The sequence below is a fragment of the Lissotriton vulgaris genome, chromosome 6 (assembly GCF_964263255.1).
Source record: "Lissotriton vulgaris chromosome 6, aLisVul1.2, whole genome shotgun sequence".
Classification (NCBI taxonomy): Eukaryota; Metazoa; Chordata; class Amphibia; order Caudata; family Salamandridae; genus Lissotriton; species Lissotriton vulgaris.
This window is the reverse complement of record NC_141694.1, coordinates 1,359,208,028-1,359,222,183: the sequence shown is the minus strand read 5'-3', so window position 1 is coordinate 1,359,222,183 and position 14,156 is coordinate 1,359,208,028. Positions and strand designations below refer to the sequence as shown.

The following is a 14,156-nucleotide window of genomic DNA, read 5'->3' as shown; positions in this document are numbered from 1 at the left end:
AAAACCAAAACATATGAGATGATGTTATGGGTGATTTTGTTTTTTTTTCTCTGGGTCACTTTATTATCCCAGATATTGATATGGGATTGAGTTGCACATTGCCTGCTGTTTTTAAAGTCTGTAACTTTCCATACAGTTTATGTAAAAAGGTTAGCTTCTGTGTTTATTTACTGTAAGGGGTTCTGTTAAGAATCATGCGCTGTTTTATAGTGCCTTGGGTCGTGAAACGTTATGACATACTTTTCTCAACCAAGCATACCTTTCCTGCCTTCATCTGATAGCCTTCTTTTGCCATTTTCTGCTTCTGCTAATCTCAACACTCTGAACTAAGTGCCATTTCTGAAGATGTGCATTTTGTCGTATGTATCTGATAGAGACATCTAGCGACATCTAGCTGCAGATTCCTTATAGTGGAATATCCCAGGTTGGATCCGGAAGACTTTTGCTCAAGCCAATACCCTTGTGCGCCGGTAGGTGGCACCGGTCAGCTCCGCGTAACATCCGCGTAACATCGTATTCGCTGGAAGTGACGTCCGTGTCACCTATAAAGGTGCCACCTCACTGCGCTGATGTCAGTTCTTTTCTTTCTGCACCAGCTAGCACAGATCCGTGAAGAGAGCTTCCCTCTGTCACTTTTTATCTGAAAGAGACACGTTTGTGATGGATTCCTTACCTTAGAATATCCCCAGGCTTCAGACTGGATCCAGAATTTATTTTTGTCGCGCAGTACCCCTGTGCGTCGGTAGGCTTCGTCATACGGCTCCGCGTACGTCACTGGCATCGTGGTCGCTGAGATGGCGTCACTGGAGCTACTTAGACACGCCCACACGCGCTGACGTCCGTTCTTTCTTTTTCCGCTATCAACAAATGGGAGCCTACTGGGCTAAAAGTCAGAACAGGTCGACCCCCACTCAATTACTGCAATTCAACACCAGACCTGTTCCTACTATATGTGTGGAGATTAAACAACAACAAGGACACCCTTCTTAGAGTGTCACCGCAGTGGATTTTATTTTCACAACTGCCTCATTGTGTCCTAGATCACTATATTAATTTCTTTTCTTTTTCCGTGCCAGGAAGCGCAGATCTGGAGAGAACGGTACCCCCAGTCATTTTTTGACTGAGTTTTTCCGGACGTTTTCTCTCTGTTTTCAAGTATATATCAATCTACAGGTGCATAGGGATTCCCGGTTTTAAGTCCTGCGCGACCTGTCCCCACACGATGTTGGTGACGGACCTGCACCATGAGTGTCTGTACTGCCTGGGACCTGACCATGACTCCGAGTTGTGCCCCCACTGCCGGGAGCGGCCACCAAAGTGGCTGGGGGCCCGGGAGTCGGTTCCGCGCCGTTCAAGGTCCCGGTCCCGGGGGAGGTCGAGGGACCGGCCACTGAGCCATCACCATCATTCGAAGTCTTCGCACTCTGAATCAGGTAAGGCGAAGAAGCTTCGTCGCTCTTCGCCTTCCCTAGCCGGAAGTGCGATGCAGATGGCACCACCCCTGCGGCACCGGCCCAGCTGCAGGAGTTCCTGTCAGCCATGGCACATGTCTTAAAACAGTCCGGCCCCGCCGGTACGCCTTCGGGCCCATCGGGCCAGGCTGGGGGTCCTCGTTCTTCGACGTCGCTGTTAGACCTGGCACCTTGGCGTGAGTCTCCCGTCCACTTTTTGCTGATGTGCCTCATATGTTTTGCTGGTGTCAGCTGCTCAGGGCACTGTGCCACTGCCAATCAGTGCCACAGTGCAAGTGCTCCCTATGAAAAGTGTATACATTGATTGGTTTCCATGATTGGCTTATTTAGTTTACTGTCAGTCCCCAGTAAAGTGCACCAGGAGTGCCAGGGCTTGTAAATACAAATGCTGCTGGTGGGCTTGCAGCACTGGTTGTGCCACCCACAGAAGCAGCCTGGTAAAATGGGTCTAAGGTCTGCCATTGCAGAACCTGCTTGCAGTCTGGTACTGTCATGCTGGCTGGGCAAGTGCACACACTTACCTGCCCCTAAACCTTCCCTTTACTTCATGTGAGTCACCCCTATGGTAGGCCGAAGGGCAGGGTGCATTCTAAGCATAAGGTAGGACTGTGAGAAGTTGGCCTGATATGTGATGTCTACTATTCTAGTGGGCACCCTGTATCAGTCCAAACAACCCTTATGGTGATGGTTGTAGTGTCAACCTTATAGACCAGTTATCCTAGTGGCAGCATGGACAAAGCAGTCTTAGGCCAAAACTTCAGAGAGCATGTGAAGCCAGCTGTTTTACCATATGTAACCCCTTGAATACCAAAGGAAAGGACACCACACAGGTTATATATAAAATATATATGTATTTATTACTAACACAACCCCTCTGAACTCCTTATGAGGTCAGAGGCACAAGCACATAGCAAGATACTTAAATATCATGCAATAAGTTGCACAAAATACAGTAGGGCCCTAGGGGCAAGCAAAACCATATACTATAATAGAGTGGTATAAGAACCACGTCACGAACAAGGAATAGGCCTAGGGCCTAGGGAATCGCTGGGGCTACGCTGAACTACCAAAGGTTAGGAAGCAGGAGGCCCACGGGAAGCGTGTGCAGTGTCTAAACACACATGCGAGTTACCATAGGGATACAATGGGAACGAAAGAATTGGAAACTAGTTCTTTTAGGACACTTCCGGATGGACTAGGAGAAAGCTACTGAAAACTAGGACACTAGGATAGTCAATACCCACAGGAGCACTGTAGTACTCGCGTTACCTCACTCACAGGAGCCGGGTGCATAGGTGTCAGTGTGTCTGGTTTCGTCGCTGAATCCTATGGAGACCTGTGAAAAGAGGCTGCAGGCGACCAGGAGAGAAGTGTCCGGTTGGATCCAAGGGCGAATCGAGGATGAAGAGTACCTGAAAGCAGAGGGGACAGAGTCTGGGTCACTAGCCAGTGACCAGGAAGGAACCAGGCGATGTCGTGAAGCAATCAGGTGATGTCGTGAAGCTTGTCTCTGCAGCCACGTGGACCAGGAGGTGTCGACGACGACCAGGAGCTGGACACGCTGTCCCACGAAGGATCTCGCTGTCGGCAGTGTCGGCTTCCGGATTGGAGTCAATAAGCCTTGGCAAAGGCAACCCATGCAGGAATCGAAGATGGCTTCTGTCGCAGACCAGGAAGGTCTGGGGGGCTTCTCCTTTTCAGGGAAGCAAGGGCCAGCCTGGAGCAACCAGGCCAGCGGTGTAGATTCTTAGGTTCGTCATCACAGAGGCCACTAGGCTACGGGCAAGTGACCGGACAGACGCGTCGAGCACAAAAACACTAGCAGGCCCCACGCGGCACTCGTGGAGTGTGGAGGGCTGTGCGTCAGTGTAGAAGGTGCTCGGGGCTGGGGCTTCTCAATCCCCAATGCACAACTTCGTGGGTGCCTCGGAAGCTGCGCAAGTAGCAAGTTGCAGGTTTTTCAACTTGGCCGGTCCCACGTCTCTCGTCGCCTCCACTGGTCTCAGCTTTGCTGTGACTGTGGATCGGGCTCAAGGAAGCCTGGAAGTCTGGTTCTTGCCAGGCTCTGTGCTCGGGCTCCAGCGGGAGCGTCAACAAAGCAAATGGTGCCTGTTTGCACAGGGTGGTCACTCCTTGACCACAAGGGAGACTCTTCAGTCTTCTAGTTGCAGTAGAATGTCGAAGGTCCAGAGTTTCGTTTCAAGTTTCAATTCAGGATAAATCTAAAGTCTCTTGACTCAGCTCCTACCTATATACTAATCAGAGGGGCTGGATTACCTGCTAGGTCCCTCCTATGGGTGGAACTTGTCCAGTTTCGCGCCAGAGCAGGGGCTGAAGTGCCCCAGCAACTGGTTTGAACCGGGCTATGCATGGAGCAACTTGTGTGCCCCAGGCATTGTCTAATTTCATTCCGCCCTCCCTGCCCCAATACACTATGGCCTGTCTGGGGTGGTCCTAGCACCTCCCAAGACAGGAAACCTATTGTCCAAGCCTCCCTCGCTGGAAGGACTCCCAGCAGCAGGAGGTCACACTTGTGTCTGTGGCAGCAGCATCCATTTTGTGATGCTGAGTTATCAGCCAGTTGTGTCAATGTGGAGGGCCAGCCAGGGGTGGCATAATACATGCTGCAGCCCCTGGTAGGCCTTGGATGCACCTATGCCCTGGGTACCTATGGTACACTATACAGGGGCTCATAAGGTGACCCAATCCCCAATTGGATATGTACCTAAAGTACATGGTATGAATTGGGCTGATTATCAGGCCCACAGCCACACTAAAGTCGAAAACCAGTAAAGCTATAGCAAAAAGTGGGGGTGAACATAGAAAGCAGGCCCTACTCTCCTACAATCCTCCAACATGGTGTGATACTGAGGTGGCATGGCTGGAGGGGTCGCCTCGAAGGGGAGGGAGTAGCCCCTTGGATGATTTGCAGCACTCACCTATCCGATGTGATGGAGCGCCAGTGAAGGAGTTGATGGCGAACCCTGCCCCCCACTGGCATTGAATGGGCCTGAAAACTCGGACTAGGAGGATTTTGAGGCAGATGCAGCAGGGGCGGGTGTGGACTGACCTTGCCGATGTCCCCCGCACATGTTTCCTCCTCTTCCTTTCGTGATGCCTCAATGGGACTTGAACCTTGTTCTAACCTTCAAAGATTAGATAGACCTAGAGGGAGAGGTGGGGGTATCGCCATAGTGGCGAAACAGGAATACCAATGCCAGCTTGAACGTACCACTATTGAAGGTAGTGAAGCGGGTGCCTTTTCCATTTCACTGAATGGCAAGTCCACCTTAAAAGGCTTCCTGATCTACCGCCCACCGGGCTCCCCCACAGCTTTCATTGAGAAATTAGTGGAAGCTGTTACTGAAGCCGCCCTGAGCACTGATAGGTATCTAGTCTTAGGTGATTTGAAACTACATCTGGATACTCTATCAGATAAGACAGCTATCGATCTCTGTCTCACAATGGCTAATTTACAATTTGAGCAGAAGGTGCAGCATCCTACCCATAACTTGGGTCATCTTCTTGACCCAATCTTTGCTAATTGGAGTCAAGTGGAAGCATGCACACCGGTCCCCATTCCATGGACAGACCACCATCTTGTCCCCTTTACCATAGGGAATCAAGAACCTGCTCCGATTGACCCTCCAGCTGATAAACACCCTAGGCGGAGATGGGCAGCATTCTCCCAACCCGCATTCAATTTGGCTCTAACGGCCAAAGGTCATCCTGGCGGAATAGGTGTGGCAGACATCAACTCCAACCTAGACCAACGCATTACAGAGGCCTTGGATTTGGTTGCTCCACTTGGTGCGGCCAAATTGGGGGGCCGAGCAAAGAGATCTGCTCTCTGGTTTAATGCTGATATGCGGGTGGCAAAAGCAGCGTGTAAAAGGGCTGAAAGGCAATGGAGAGTAGCATATTCCGTCTCCACTAAAGCAGAGTATACTAACCGTAGGCGTAGTTACCATAAATTACTACGGAAGGGCAAATCGGCGTACTTCTGCACTAGGATTGAAGGAGCTGAGCAGTCCACCAAAGAACTCTTTTTAATCTACAAGTCCATCACCATAGGCAAGTCTGCGGCATGCCCCCCGAAACTCTGCACGGTGGAGGGCTGTGACCGTGTTGCAGAATTTTTCACTAACAAAGTCACTCACCTTTATAATTCCTTTCCTCGGCAGGCAACAAACGCTCCCATATGGGGGAAGGGTGTCAAAAAGACGGGAGTACGAAAGCTTACCTCCTTCCTCACCCCGCCCACAGAAGAGCTAATCCGCATCTGCGGGTCAATTAAATCTGGCTCTCCAAGAGACCCGACGACCCCTAGTCGGCTTAAGGGCAGCTTGCAGGTGCTTGAACCTTATGTTCGCAATCTACTCGATTCCTCTTTTCTGTCCCAGAGTGTCCCCAAGGCTTGGAAGCGAGCAGTTGTACTCCCCCTGCAAAAAAAGGCCAATGTGAATTTCGAGAAATTCGACAATCTCCGCCCCATTTCCCTTCTGCCTTACATGGCCAAAATAGCGGAGAAAATTGCTAATACGCAACTGATGCAGTTCGTGGAGGAGGCATCGCTACTCCACGACTCACAATTTGGCTTCCGTCCCCGTCACTCAACGGAATCTGCACTTCTGGCGGCGGTGGAGGCACTCCGACAGGGTGTGGATGAGGGCCAGACTATGGCTCTGATCCTACTCGACTTAAGTGCAGCATTCGACACTGTAGCACATACCATCTTGCTACAGTGTCTGAGTGAAGGAGGGGTCACAGGTGCTGCGCTTGGTTGGATTAAGTCCTTCCTGTCTGATAGATGCTTCCAAGTCAGGATGGGAGAATGCTATTCGAGGGAGATCGAGTTGGGCCAGGGCGTACCACAGGGTTCGTCCCTGAGCCCGACTTTATTCAATATCTACGTCTCCCCGTTAGCAGCCATCGCGGAGGGCCACGGTCTCCACCTGGTGTCCTACGCCGACGACACGCAGTTGGTCGTCTCCCTATCTCGTTCCCCCGGCCTTGCGGCGGACATCTTCAGGAACTGCATGCAAGATCTTGCAGCCTGGATGTCCGCACACTGTTTAAAACTGAACGGCAGCAAGACCGAGGTGATCGTGGTGGGGGGCGGGCCTTCTGCGTGGTCGCCTGTGTGGTGGCCACCCTGCCTAGGTGAGGCCCCCACTCCCAGCCTGGAGGCCAAGAATCTTGGCATGTGGCTTGATAAGGACCTTGCCTTTGGCCCGCAGGTTGGCCGGGTGACAGGGGTGTGTTTCGGTGTCTTGAGAACTTTGAGGAAGGTTCTAGATCTGCTTCCCATCTCGGCTCGTAGGACGCTGGTGCACGCCCTGGTCACCTCGCGCCTAGACTATGGTAACCTGCTTTATTTGGGGGCTTCAGGCAAGGTCATGGGGCGCCTTCAGGTGCTCCAAAATGCCGCAGCACGGCTCGTGCTAAGACTCCCGAGAAGGTCTCCCTCTAAACCCGCTCTCCAAGCTCTCCATTGGCTTCCGATGGAGAAGAGAGTTGAGTTTAAGGCCCTCTCAACGTGCCATCGCATTCTGAGCGGCAAAGCCCCTGTGCCACTTCAGAGTTTGGTGTCCCACTATGAGCCTACCCGCAATTTACGGTCCTCTCAGACGGGACTACTTGTGGTGCCCAGAGTTAGGAAGGCGCGGATGGGGGGGAGATCTTTCAGATACCTTGTTCCCAAGTGCTGGAATGTCTTGCCCCCAGACTTGCGTCTTGAGCCATCAGAGGCCCTGTTTAGGAAAAAATTAAAAACTTACCTTTTTAGCAGGTAGCTCCTGGGGGAGGGGGGGATGGCAACTGCTCACTTATCATAGCGCGGGGACACGCCTTCTGGCGTCACCAGGCGCTTTAAAAATGTCCAAATAAATAAATAAATAACCTATTCGATGTGTGCTCCTTTCGAGCCACTTCACAATTGCCCTCTTCGTCTTCTGACTCTTAAGACTGCATTCCTGGTTACCATCACCTCTGCCAGGAGAGGGAGTGAGCTCCAGGCTCTATCTTCTAAGCCTCCTTTCCTTTCTGTCCATCAGGACAAAGTTGTTTTAAAAACTCGTCCTTCTTTCCTGCCCAAGTGGTTACGGCCTTCACATCGGGCAGTCCATCATCATGCCCACCTTCTTTCCGCCTCCGCATCATTCGAAGGAGGAAGAGAGACTCCACTGTCTGGACCCAAAACGTGTGCTCTCCTTCTACCTTGATCGCACATGCCAGTTCCGGGTGGACGACCAGCTCTTTGTTGGTTACGTGGGCGCGAAGAAGAGACGGGCGGTGCACATACGAACCATCTCTCGGTGGGTCGTGTTGTGCATCAAGGTCTGTTACTCCTTAGCTAGAAAGGAGCCCCCTGTTGGGCTGAGGGCCTATTCTACTCGGACCACGGCGGCTACTACTGCCCTGGGTTGAGGAGTCCCCTTACAGGACATCTGTCAGGCAGCTATGTGGGCCTTGCTGCACACGATCGCTAGACACTACTGCCTGGACAGCCAAGTCCGGAGAGATGGCTTCTTTGGCCGTTTCCGTTCTCCAGGACTTTCTGGTGTGATCTTGGTTCGCAGACCCACCACCGGGGTTGGTATTGCTGGGGTATCTATTCTAAGGTAAGGAATCTAACACTAACCTGTTTCTTTCAGATGCACAAGTTACTTACCTTCAGTAACAATATATCTGTAAGAAACAGTAGTTAGTGTTAGATTCCTTACCGCCCCACCCATCCTCCCCGTTCTGCGAACCGATATCTAGGGTTAAGGACATACCTTTCACGGCCCTAGTTTTATGACACCAGTGTCAGTCTCTGGCATGGCTCTGCGTTCCTGGTGCGTAAAGCTATGTACAAGAACTGACATCTGAAAGAAACAGGTTAGTATTAGATTCCTTACCTTAGAATATCCCAAGGCGTCAGACTGGATCCGGAAATTTTTGCGTAGCAGTACCCATATGCGTTGCCTTACAAAATAGGTAAGTAAGGACAGTTCCGACTGGTTGAGACCAAACTACAGGATACCTGGACACTAGGAGAGTCAATCTACCTATGAGCACCGAAATGCTCTCGTTACCTCACCCACGGGCTGCGGGTGAATAGGTGTGAAAGTGTGTCGGGTTTCCTCGTTGAAGTCAATGGAGCCTTGGAGAAAAGATGCTGCAGGCGACCAGGAGGAAGATGTCCGGAGTGATCCAAGGGCGGATCGAAGAAGATGGAGACCTGAAAGCAGAGGGGACAGTGTTCAAAGTCACTAGCCAGTGACCGGAGTGGAACCAGGAAGGAACCAGATGATGATGTCGCGATCAGGTGAAGAGGTGACGCTTGACTCTGCAGCCACGTGAACCAGGAGGCGTAGTCGACGACCAGGATGGAGGCACGAGCTGTCCCACGCAGGCTCTCGCTGTCGACGGTGTCTGTTCCAGGATCGGAGTCAACAGGCCTTGGCAAATGGAAACCACGCGGCAAGTGAAGATGCCGTCTGGTGTGGACCTTGCTTCTCCTTTGCAGGGAAGCAAGGGCCAGTCTGGAGCAACCAGACCAGCGGTGTAGTTTCATGATTTCGTTGTCTAGGAGGCCACTAGCCAGCCGGCAAGTGACCAGACAACGCGTCGAGTAGCAATCAAGCAGAAGGGCCCCACGCAGTTCTCGTGGATGCTGGAGGACTGGTCTTCGGTGCAGGAGCTGCTCAGGGCTGGGGCTTCTCAATCCCAAAGCACTCAACTTAAGGGTGCCTCAGAGGTCGTGCTGGAAGCGAAGTGCAGTTTCTTCAAGATGGCCGGTCCCACGTGTCTCGTCGCACCCACGGATCTCAGCTGTGCTGCAGATGTGAGTTTAGGTTGGAGAGGTTTGGAAGTCCGGGTCTCGTCGGGCTCTGAAGTCTGGTTCCACCAGGAAGGACGACAAAGTGAACCGCTAGGACGCTTGATGGTGCCTGCAGATGCAGGGTGGTCACACCTTAGCCACAAGGGAGATTTCTTCAGTCTTCTGTGGAGTGGAATGTCGAAGTACAGAGTTTCTTCTTAGTAGAGTTGTTCAGGATAATCTAATTTTCAATGGGACCAGCTCCTACCTTTTTTCTGCTAAGGGGGCTGTACTAGAAACTAGGTCCCTCCCATGGGTGGGACCAGGAAGGGGGGTGGTTACACCCCCTATCCTTTGTCCGGTTTCGCGCCAGAGCTGGGGCCGGAGTGCCCCAGCAACTGGTTTGAACCGGGGTATGCACAGGGACACCTTGTGTGCCCCAGGAATGTCTCATTCCTTTCAGCCCTGCCTATCTGGATACACAAAGTCCTGTTTGGGGTGGTGCTGGCACCTCCCCAGGCAGGAAACCCTTTGTCCAGGCCTCCCTCGCTGGAAGGACTCCCAGCAGCAGGAGGTCAGACTTGTGTCTGTGGCAGCAGCATCCATTTTGTGATGCTGAGGCTTGGGTTAACTTTAACCAGTGTTCTAGTTCTGTACATGTCGTGTCCCTCTAGAAGGGTGGAATGCTACCCCCGTCGCCAGAACTGGCGAGGGGGTAGTATTCCAAATCGTATGACACCTTACTCGACATGTTTTGATAATACCAAACCAAAGTTAGCAATAACCGCGAGGATTATAATGCACTTAAGAGTATATGGTATGGCACTATCATGGAAACAGCTAAAGGACATGGTTCTGAAAGCTGCAGACAGGCTCAGCTCATGCTAGAGCACCATCTCACATATTTCCAAGCACTCTGCCTTCAGGATTGATAAGGCCTGCCATAGGAGTGACTTATAGGAGTATAGGTGTCGATCTTGGGTTAGATATAGGTATACTATATCTAAAGCAAAGGGTGATTACACCACCTTGCCCCAGCTGAGTGATCAGCCAGTTGTGTCAAATAGTAAGGCCAGGCCAGGGGTGGCACAATACGTGCTGCAGCCCCTGGTAGGCCTTGGATGCACCTATGCCCTGGGTACCTAGGGTACTCTGTACAGGGGCTCACAAGGTGATCCATGTTCCAATTGGTATGTACCTAGAGTACATGAAGTCCATGTTAACAGAGAGAGCCGAGGGCCTGGGGTCCTGAATAGCAGGGCCCCAGGTCAACTAAGTCGAAAACCAGCTAAACATTAGGCAAAAAGTTGGGGGTAACCCTAGTCAGATATCCACCTTCCTACAATCCCGTTCTGAAACTGGACAAAAGTTATTCCGGGATGCATTGTTTTTTATCTGGGGGATGCTGTAGTAAGGTTCAGAAGGGGTGATAGCGAGGGGGAGTTGGGCAGAATCCGGTGGGGGGGATGGAGTGGATGGAGATATAGAGGGAATGTTAAGGAGGTGAGGTTGACTATGTGGGGGGGGGGGGGGGGGGGAGAGTTATGACGAAGAATTGATCAATCTAAGTAATTTTATCTGAGAAGAAGCTTGCAATTTCTTTACATCTCTCGACCGTAGCCAATAGTTTGGGGGGGGTGCTGAGGCAGTTTGGTTTTTGACAATGTTAAATATAAATAATTCCCTAGGTTGATTTCTTGCCTGGTCAAGTTGTGAACGGAAGAAGGAAGCTTTTTCATTAAAGATGTGTTTTTTGTAGTTGGCCCATGCGGCTCTGAGGAGAACAAGATTTAAGGGGGAAGGCTGTTGACTCCACGTGCGTTTAGTCTACCTGAGAGCGCGTCTCTCATTGTTGAGGTCGGTATTGAACCAGGATTTGGAGGGTTTATTTTTGTGCAGTTTTAATTTGGCTGGGGCAATTTGGTCAAGGACTTAAACGATGGATTTGTTGTAATGTTCTGTAAGGTCACTGACACTTTGAGAGAGAGGAGTAAGCCGTAGATGAGCTTTAATTTTAGTCTCTAGTTTGCCCAGAGGAATAAGGTGAAGATTTATGGTCATCTTCTTTTGTTAGATGGTATTTGTGAAAGGGGGGCACAGAGCTGTTGATTGTGAAGAGGATGAGGTGGTGGTCGGACCAGTCAATGGGGATGATGTGGGAAAGACAAGCCAGTTCTTTGCTAGTAATAATAGCATCAAGAGTGGCACCTTTGGAGTGCGTTGGAGAATTGCAGAGTTGTTTCAAGTCACTGATATCAAGTAGGTCATTGATGAGATTAACCGAGGGGTCGTCAAATGACACATTCTCCTCTGTATTCTATCAATCATATATTGGTTTTGAGAATACTTTTGTGTTCCAGTTTCCAACGCCCTTGAATATCTTCCAAAGATATAGTTCTGTATCTGACCCCTGAATCTACTTCCAGTTCAAAACATATGCCATCAATTTCTGTCTCACAATTTTGGGATCTTTTATTTTCATTCTAATATGTACTGCCACCAGCAAATTCCTAACCTTTAGAATAATCCCAAATGTTAGACTGGAGCCGAAAATTTCAAATCTCTCACCTCGCAGGTAGGATGTGCTAGCTGCATATCAATCCATATATTGCTCATCCTGCCGCAACAGCGTCCATTCCTTTTAATGCACGTTTATGCAATTCTGAAGCTCACTCTCTATAGGGAGTTGAGCGTACTCCTCACAAAAATTCTAGAAATGCAGTATAGATGTCTCCTCTTAATTGTTGGTCTTAAGCCCTCTAGGGATTTTGATGTCAATAACTGATCCCCATTCAATATAGCTTTAGTGTCTTCTGTCATACCATAACTTCTGCTCCAGTGACTTCTGCCTCAACATGTCCCTAAAGCCCATTAAAGCACATGTGGCCAAGTTGGTCATGGGTCAGGTCCGCGATGAGGGGCGTAACCATCATCGATAGAGGCCACGCTTCAGGTCCTAATCCGCACACTCTTCAGGGAAACAGAGGAAGCATAACAAACACAGAAAAAGGCAAGTCACCAAGTATCCTCTGTCTCCTACAAAAATGTCATCCTCGGAACCAGAGTTGGTAGTAATGTAATCAGTAGATTCTCCAAATGGCCCACCACAAGCGACTCCACATGACCTGACCCCAAAGCCACCTTCGGCCCCACCACCAGTATTCCTGCTCCACTGGCCTCATTGTTCCCGGAACACCCAACACCAACTATTCCTTAGCCAGAGTTCCCATCCCCAGGCTGGGACCTGGTATCGTTACTCAATCTGGCATGGTATCTTTACCAGCAGCATGGCGCTGGCCAGTACACCCATGGCGCCATATGGACTACTGATGTTTATGCCCTTGGTTCTAACACTGGCACTGTTCGGATCTGTCCCTTCAGGACCGATGCCCCCATCCTTTTTTACGACACGCCACTGCATGGCTGCACAGCTATCCACATCGGGCTTACTCCACCACAGAGGCTGTAGACCCTGCCAACTCCGGCACTGGAAACTGATCCACCAGCGCCACATCCCTGCTTTTCCGAGGCCAATAAGAGAGGCTCAGAGACTCCTGGAAGGATACAGGCAGAGGACTCCTGACTTACTTGACTTCGATCCTTTGAACCTGTGTGGCTATGGCTGTGATGGTGGGTAAGGCCCAAGTCCGCAAGCAGATAGGCCTTTTATCGACAATTGAATGGGATACCTCTCCAGAGATGGAGATGAACTTTACCATAGGACCTTCTACGCTCGAGGTGATGTCCTTCTTCTCTATGGTGGAGAAAGCTGCTGCAGTGCTGGAACTACAGCTACAGACGGTGCAAGTGAAAACAAACATCCTAACTGAGATACTCCTTCCTGCTCTACCCACAGTAGACCCCCTGCTATCTTTCAATGAGGCCTTTCTGGACCCGTTTATTGCCGCCTGGGAAAAACCCACCTCGGCTTTAGCAGTCAACAGGCTAGTGGCAAGACATTCCCATCCTGCTCCGTATCATCCACCTTTCCTCTAAGCACCTTCATCGCCAGAAGTCTGGTCATCTAAGCCTCCTGCTCAGGCGGTCGGCTGGCACCTTTCCTACAGTTTCTACAGGCAGAGAATCTAAACGACTGGTGGCATGGTGTAAGAAAACTTTTTTTATTAGGTAGCATGGCTCTGAAGTTTCTCAGTGCCACCTGTCTTGTAGCACAGTACAGGCTTGCCTTATGGGACATGGTCTAGATATTAGCACCCCACATCCCGGTAGACAGGGGATCCTACTTCCAGTAAGTGGTGAAAGTGGGCAGAATGAATCCTGCTACGTTGCATCAAATTGAGTTTAGACACTGCTGATTCTGTGGCATGTGCTATGGGTACCTCGGTCTCCTTGAGACAACATGCCCTGGCCCTGGTTTCTCCTTCTCACGTGCAGGTCAACTTAATGGATCTTCCTTTTTTGTGGAGCGTACCAGTTTGAGGACAAGGCTGACTCTGCTTTAGAAATATTAATTTCAAGTAAAGCCATGGCCCACTCCTTGGGGCTTCAACTACTTCCACCATCCTGGGACTTCTGCCAGTTATGGCATATTTGAGTCTTCTCGCAAGGATTTATCTTTTGCCTGCATCTATCATTTCAGCCCTAAATCAGTAGCTTGAGAGTTCTATGGTCAAATAGTACAGGGGTAGAGCCAGAGGCAAGGCATGTGATCCCTCTATCAAGCCTCCTACATCTTTCTTCCTTCCCTGCACCACGAAGAAAGCAGGTCTATTTAGCTTCTTCTGACCCACATGGAGTCTGTGGGAGGGCAGGTGTCCTGCTGTCTGCAAGCCTGGAAGGTCAGTATTTCTGAACAGTGGATCCTCCAAATCATAGAAAGAGGTTACACTATTCCCTTTCTTCAGGATCTCCCCTCC

General features: G+C 50.6%; 1 protein-coding gene across 2 annotated transcripts in view; it reads left to right on the top strand.

The window, feature by feature from the left end:
• USP34 (ubiquitin specific peptidase 34) overlaps positions 1–14,156 on the top strand; it is a 2,709,276-nt gene that overhangs the window by 2,325,230 nt on the left and 369,890 nt on the right. The window lies entirely within an intron of this gene.